The sequence below is a fragment of the Chamaea fasciata genome, unplaced genomic scaffold, assembly GCF_029207755.1.
Source record: "Chamaea fasciata isolate MVZ Bird 193981 ecotype frontalis unplaced genomic scaffold, bChaFas1.0.hap1 SCAF_1, whole genome shotgun sequence".
Lineage (NCBI taxonomy): Eukaryota > Metazoa > Chordata > Aves > Passeriformes > Sylviidae > Chamaea > Chamaea fasciata.
In genome coordinates, this window is record NW_027094086.1 from 69,659,248 (window position 1) to 69,667,236 (window position 7,989).

Sequence of the window (7,989 nt, forward strand, 5' to 3'; positions counted from 1 at the left end):
CATGTTCAGTCACGGCACAGTCTGCAAGCTTCTTTCTTTTTTGAAGGGCTGCAGGAAGGACAGGGGAGCTCCCCTTTTCTTCAGTCTAGACTGTACCCACGTGCTCTTGCATCATTTCAGCCAGAGGAACGAGTCAGATATATGCCTGATTCATCCAGCCCTTTATATTTTCTTTTATAGTAAGAGATTGAAATTAAGTGGAGAAATGATACACCACAGAAACTGAATGGAGAAATTGGATTTGATATGTTTATTTATTGTACAGGTATGATTCAAAGTTCAGTGCTTAAAGAAATCTAATCTCATGTCTCAAATAAAAATTTCTACTTCTTCCCTCCCCCTTTTTTACACATTTTTATTTTTTTATTTTTAAGTTCAGTTTAGAGTGTTACTCAACCATTAAGTCAGCATTAGATCTCTCTGATTAGATATTTAATTTTAAACAATACTGGTTGTCTGCACAAGCTATTTGACTTAGAGGAGTTCATTGTAGATTTTTTTTTTTTTTTTTAAATAAAGACAGCCTGTTAACATTAGTCATGCAAAGTATTGGACCGAAAGACCTCTTGACGTGCATATGAATCTAGAGTTTCAAACATGGCAGGGTTCAACTTCCCCAGCTCGTACAAGTGATTTCCACTATTTATGCTACATTTGCCACAGCTAAAAATTGACACTTCATCTGTGTGTAGGAGAAAGAAAGAAAACAAGAGATGCATTTATGAAACAATGGAAAACAACACCCTGAGATGGTTTTGCCTCTAACCTCTCCAGAAAAGAAAGAAGCAGTTCTATTGTTGAGTGCTGCTTGGCATTAAGAGCAAGGTTTAATTTGAATCCAAAGATTTGCACAAATCTTGATTTGAATCAGTTTGTCTGAATGAAATGTTTGTAAATCAGTTCATTGTTGGTGCAAAATGAAAAATAGTTGTCTTCTGCAACCGTTAATTATCAACTTTTACACATGTAAAGTATTTATTTGCGTGTATTGTTTCTCATCTCTAATCCCCTACTGGATTACATATGCATTATGTGTACCAACATGCTTTGCCTGTGAGACTTCTGTTAAGATTTATTAGACTATTCCCATTGTTACTCCATTTGTTGCTGCTGAGCACACACCATAAAATACTCCATGCCCCTGCTATTTAGCTTAAGCTGACATAATGGTTTCTTTTCCCCACTTGCAGAAAATGACCTTTGCAATGATAAAGCTCTTTTTTAGACATAAACTGAAATGAATTCCTGATTTTTCAGTGATGTTCACCTAGATTTTGTGCATCACTGTTTTGATCTGCTTTTCCTTTTGTTGCTGAGTATGGCGTGGAGTTTGATTCATAACTGATGGCTTCCTTTGGCTGGAGAAAGTTTCCCTGTAGTTGCATTCTCAGGGTTGTTCATCAAAGTATGGTAAGATGGATGACCCTTTCTAAGAGCAAAAAGGTACCTTTTTTCTTTGTTATTGTTACCAAATATAATTATTTGTGAAATAAGTATAATTTGCCTAAATACTAGCAGATTACATGATGCTGCACCAGATATCAAAGTCCCACTATCCTCTGTTTGTCTACCAACTTTTTGTTCTTGTTTAAACAGTTTCTGATTTATTGCAGTATTGAAGACTTCAAAAAGAGGGAGAAAATAGAACTACTTAACAGGAATATTGTGGTTTTCACACTTAAGGAGTTTAGGAACAAGCTCACTTCCATAGTCTGTTCCCTCCCATCACTCATTCCATATGTACAGGAGCACGCGCGTACAGAGTCTCCTTCGTCATTTCAGAAGGTCAGGAATAGTTAAAAAAGCATCTTTACCACGGGATCCTTTTCCATTTTTAACAGTAGCTTTTTTTGTCCTGTAAAATAGGAACTTCCAGAAAGTCAGGGACTAAGTTTTGGTGCAGTCACAGCAGCTATACACAGTCACTGCTGGAAGCAATGTCAAATCCAGCTCCATATAATGCTATCTTCAGCCAATTTCTTTTCCTTTGGGTTTTTTTTTCTTCTTTTTTTGTCTATGAACTGATAAAAACATGTACGTGCCATGTCTCTTTTCTGAGGTCATTATTGTGCTTGAAGCCCTAAAAGGTTTTCCCCTGAACAAAGCATAGTGGTGTTGCAGTTGAACACCAGAGTGAAAGAGGACATTTGTTCATACACAAACACCACTGTCCAGTTTGCAAGTCAGGAGCTGGAAAAGGAAACCTTGTTGAAAGAACAGGACTGTGGAACATCATTGTCTTCTACATCAGAACCTGTGTTTACTGTAACAGGAACAAAGCAAACACAGTGCAAATAGGCGTGGGCTTCCTTTGTCTTGTTTCATGCATTCAACAGAGGGGTTTCTGTCAGAAGCACTAGCATCTGTCCCTAGTAGTGCTTGGCACGGGTGAGTGGGTCACAACTTAAGGGGACTGATTTGGGTGGCACCACTGATGGATTGTGTCACTGGTTTGGGCTTTTTTTGCCTTGTGATAAGCCAAAATGTGGTTTGATTTAGCCAGTACTCAAGACTGCAAGCCAAGTGCCTGTGCTGTGGCAATGAGCAAAGGCTCCACATGAGGGCTGCAGTTGAGGTGGAGAGTGATCCGTGATCCAGTGTGTGCCAACTACAGCACCCAGATGCCAGTAGCCAGTGCAATCACATCTTCTTAAGCCAGAGGTAATGATAATGGTGAAGGGAGAGGGAAATGGATGCATTTGTCTTCTGACAGAACCTAGGAATAAGCCACATGTAATTCAAAGAGCTACAGCCCTCCCTGCCCCAGCAACATCTAACAGTGCAAAGGACATGCAAGAAGTGCCTCAGTAAGCAGTAGGTCCACCAAAACTGATAGATCTGAATTTCACCGACAAGATCCTGAAACTGCACATATCTCTGCTGATACAGCTACCTGGTGGGTTAACGTGCTCAAGACCACGCTAAAACTCTCCCCAGTATAGACCCTTTGCTGATAAAATCCAGCCCTCAGTCCTTCAGTCAGCTCAGGAGGTGGGTGTACCTGGCATGTTCCCAACCAGCAGCACCACAGCAGTGGTTTGGCTGCCTGCACAGTGCATACCTCCTCATTCATTAGCCTCGCTGCTAATGTTCCAAACTTCCCAACTTATGGAAGGAACTGTCAGAGGCAATTTGCAGGCAGCCAGTGCTGCAGAACTGCAAGGAGTTATATTTTTATGTGTTGATGAATAATTTAGCAACAATTCTGTGTTGTGTAAAATTACTGCTTTACTGCTACTGGGGCCAATGTTCGTACGAAGTGTTCTAAGCCCAGTTATACAAGTTAAAGCTTGCTAGTTTTATCCTATGCATCTGTCATTAGAGATAGTTTTTCATTTCAGGAGAGGGAAGTTCCACATCCTCATTCTCCTTTGTAGTCCTGATCATCCTACCTGTTTCCACATGGTCATTTTTGCACTGAGTTGTGCAGTAGTACTGGTTTTCCCAACAGAGGAGGACGCTATGTAATACGTTTCCACATAAACGCCATGAAAATCATCAATCCTCCAGACCTTTGCTTTATATTACAGAGCAACCTAAGACATGTTTTCATGCAGAGTGGCTACAGGTTTCATCCCCCTTCCCTTGTGAATGAAGCCTGTGCACTTAATGTGGGCAGGGAACACAGAGTATGGGCAGATGTAGATATATCTGGTTTTGGTTTTAGGTGGGAAATTGTTCCTTTGAGATTCCACCTATTCTATACTCAGAGTAGGATCAAAGGGAAAGAAAGGAGTATTATTGCCCCCCAAAAACACACTTGTAAGGGTAAAGTGAGATTGGAAACCTACAGTAACTATATGGTCCACAACCAGAAATGGAGAAACTCACAGGCTTCCTTAGGACTAATCTCAGTGTTTGCTCCTGCCATATTCTACAATTGTTGCAAAGAGATGCTTAGTTGCAAATGCAAATATGTTCAGGGCTGAAGGATCAAAGAGCAATTAAATTAAAAACTGCTGACAGGTCAATCTTAATAGTCATTTCCATGCTGAAGTAAGTCAATAATTCTTAGCATGCAATAAATCTTACCACATAAAGGTGGGCTTGCATAACAGGAAAATGTAGTAAAATATAGCAATATATTTTATGCAAATGCTTTTTAAGAGTAATGAATAGCATGTTTTATTCATGTTGTCCTGGCATCAAAGCGGTCAAGAAGACATTGGACTTCTGGAATGGGTTAATCCTCTGCAGCAGCGGTGTGCTGAGCAGGCAGAATGCCTTCTATTTATATTACTATTTACTTATATTTGTAAATACAAGCCTTAATTGAGCTCCTGAGTCCTGCTGTGTTTGGTGCTGTGCAATCGCCGTATAAGTGACTGTCCCTGCCCCAAAGACCTTTACAAACTAGAAAAGTCAGAAGAGGAGGATGGGAACAAAGCAGTCGTGTGACTTGCCTGAGGTCACCCAGGTTGTTAGTGGCAGAGGCAGAATTGGAGCCTGGGATTCCTGTGCCATTCTTTGGTCCTGTTTTCCAAGTCATACAGCTTCCTGGCCTATATACTAAATACCGTATGTATGGATCATATAGAAACAAACTCAACCTCTCTTGGTATCATTCAAGCTTCAGAGAGGCAGAGAAAAGAGCTGCACCCCTGGCCTTTATACCAGACACCTTAACATGTCCTTGTGTTTTTATCTGTTCTCTTAAATGCATTAAGTATGAAATATTAGATAATGCTCGTAAGTACTTGTGTCTATAATAGGACACATCTCCAACAAACACATAATACAAGAGGGATTTGGAATCCCACTGCTAAATTTAAAACAGATTTTCTGCATGATAGAAGTTCCCTGATAGTTTAATAGCCAATATGTCCTTCACAGCTTCCTGCCCACCTGTAGCTGTACTGCCTGCTATCCCCAAGGGAAAATCCAGCAGGAGAGGGTTCCTGATACTGCTGCTTCAGCAGTGCCCGAGTGCCTTAACAAGGATCTATTAGCCCCTGTGTAAACGCAGGATGGCAGCCCAGGCAGGCAACACCGGGTGGAGGGAGCACGGATCGTTTTAAATCATTTGCACAGTTCTAAATCACTGGGCACGATCTGTGAAGAGTGGATCTTGTGTTACACACTGCACTTGGGAGGCAATGGAGACTATTTCCAGCTAATAAAATTCACAACAAATGACCCTGCAGAGGAGAAGTCCTGTTCTCAAGGAAAAGCCTTACATTGGCACAGGCTCACAGCTTGCCCTTCTTTTTGCAGTGGAAAGACTGAAGATTTTAATCCCAGTTCTGAAACAAGTCAAAACTTGGTGAGCACAGTAATTGCACAGACAAAAATAAAAGGATTGGGGACAACCTGTACATCCCTTCATCCCCCACTTTTTTTTGCCTTGTTTCAGAAGAGCTGTTCTTAGGCTTTTATGTTCTATGGCAAGATGCAGTACCTCATTTCCAGAGTGATTTTCCTGGCACTAACTGACAGCAAAGAGCCCGGCCCAGTGCAATAATATGCTGCATGTTCCTGAAACTGTGAACAAAAGGTGAGGATTTCTTGTTTTCCTCAGAATGCAGGTATCATGTTACAAGTCTAAAGATGTAATGTGAATGAGATTTCAAAACTAATTTCAACCAGTTCCCTTTGCATACCTTTACAGAAAAAAGTTTTCCACTGTTACCAAAAATGGCAAAAATGCCCTTTTGCCTCTTATGTCTGGGACAGTAAATTGTCACCAATAATCAAAGGAGCATTAGGAAAAAATGGTTTTAATGTGCCAAGGGAGGTTTCTCCCAAGAGCGGGCAACCTTATTCTCCACAGCAGCAAACCAGTCCAGCACTGAAGTCTGCCAGTGAAATACCGAATGGAAGACATAAACCTGGTTTTATAAAACGTACATCCCAGCTCTACCTGACCTGTGCCTAGGAGCAGATTTTATTTTTCAGTGTGTGAGGCAGAATTTTCAGAGATGAAGAATGATGAGTCATGAGACCACAAAATCATGAGACCAGCATCCAGTATGATGAGGGTTGCATTTTTCTGTTTTTAAGGGAACAGGTTCTGCCGTGTGGTTTGGTGTGCCTGGTTTCTGAAACTCCTTTGTCTGTCTGTGGGGTGTGGGTAGAGCTGTCAGCACCATCCTCTCCTACTTTGTCCCCCCAGCTGTGCTGTGAGGTCAGTCAGGGAAACCCAAAGTGGCCCAAAAGGCATGAGCAATTCCAGGAGAAGGGATGTTGAGTCAGCACAGTGCTCAGGCAGCCCTTGTGAGCACAGCTTCTCACTCAGCCCCTGTCCACACCAGTATCTCTACACAGGGTGTTAATTGCTGCTTAGAAAGGAAAAGAACGAGAACAAGAAGGATTAAAGTACAATATTCCCTACTAACACTGTCATTCATGCTATCTGACTACCGAATATTTGACCCACACTTGCCAGTGAGTACTGAAAGGTAGTTCAAGCCAGTCTCAAAAAATATCTGACCAGATTACTTACTAAGACAGTTTTTATAGTATTGAGGGGGGGGAAAAAGAGACTGTCTTTAAAGTTTTTGCTCGGGTCTGTTTGACTCAGATTTTGTACTGGTACAGCTATTTCCATTCCAGGTGTGAGATTTTTTACTGAAATAGATAAGCCAATAGAACTACTAGTTGGGGACACTTCTACTGGTATAACGGTGCTTTATACTCATACAGCTTATTCGCCTGCTTGTATGGAAATAGAAATTTAAGCATAAATAAGCTTCTTTATACTGGTATAACTGTTTCTACCCTAGGGAAATTAAATCATTTTTACTATACTAGTGTAGTTACAATTTTGTGTGTAGCCAAGCCTTTGCAGTAGTACACCTTCTGTGTAGAAAAGACCTCATGGCGGCCAGTGCCTCGCTGTGCCAAAAAGCTGCAGAAAGTCAATGAGATTATTCAGGTATTAGTTACTTCCCTGGATCAGGCTATCAAAATCTGGAGGAGGAGGAGGAGGAGGAGTGCTTTCATTTAATTTAGTTTTCTGCTAAAATAGTCCATGTATGTGGCATGGTTTTCCTGATATCTAGAGGCAGCAGGCAACATATATGAGAGTCAAGTTTTTGTAACACATTGCAACAGTAAGAGTTACTTTTACAATATCTTCGTAAGTTCATTTTACATGAGACCAATAAAGCTTCGGTAGCAGAAGCCTGTCACCGTGAGTCTCTCTGCTTTGGAAATGAACATCCTTCCCTTGCTCACACCTGGGTATCTCCAATTTAACTCGGCACAATGTAGAAGCAGAAAGCCATTATCCTGTGAGATAATAGCCTATTCAGTTGTCATCGTTTACAGACAGTGTATGTTAAGCAAAAAAAAAGAAGAAATACAACTTTTAAGGGTAGTCAGCAATTATGTGAAGCTTTTCACCTTAGAAAGGCTTGCAAACTCTGTTATATTTAAACTCACACCGCTGGAGTATGTCTATCTGTGTGGGTGCTCTGTCCTTTTTTATATGCTCTATGTAAACGTACCAGGAAGACAGGCAACACTCACAGGTCACTGTATGTAACAGGAAAATGCTTGAGCTGTGCATAGCAATGGTTGGGAAATGGTCGAGCTCCTGCTGTCAGGACTCCGAAGGGAGGGGAGGGGGAGGGGGAGGGGGAGGGGGAGGGAGAGGGGGAGGGGGAGGGGGAGGGGGAGGGGGGAGGGGGATGGGGGAGGGGAGGGGAGGGGAGGGGAGGGGAGGGGAGGGAAGGGAAGGGAAGGGAAGGGAAGGGAAGGGAAGGGAAGGGAAGGGAAGGGAAGGGAAGGGAAGGGAAGGGAAGGGAAGGGAAGGGAAGGGAAGGGAAGGGAAGGGAAGGGAAGGGAAGGGAAGGGAAGGGAAGGGAAGGGAAGGGAAGGGAAGGGAAGGGAAGGGAAGGGAAGGGAAGGACTTTGTTTCTCACAGCCTTTAGTTGTGCTCAGATAATGGAGTCAGCATCTCCATTTAGGTGATAAGAAAATTTACTTAAAGAATGGGGTGCAAATGATTTTTAAATACCTGCTGACAGTATGATTACTTATGACATT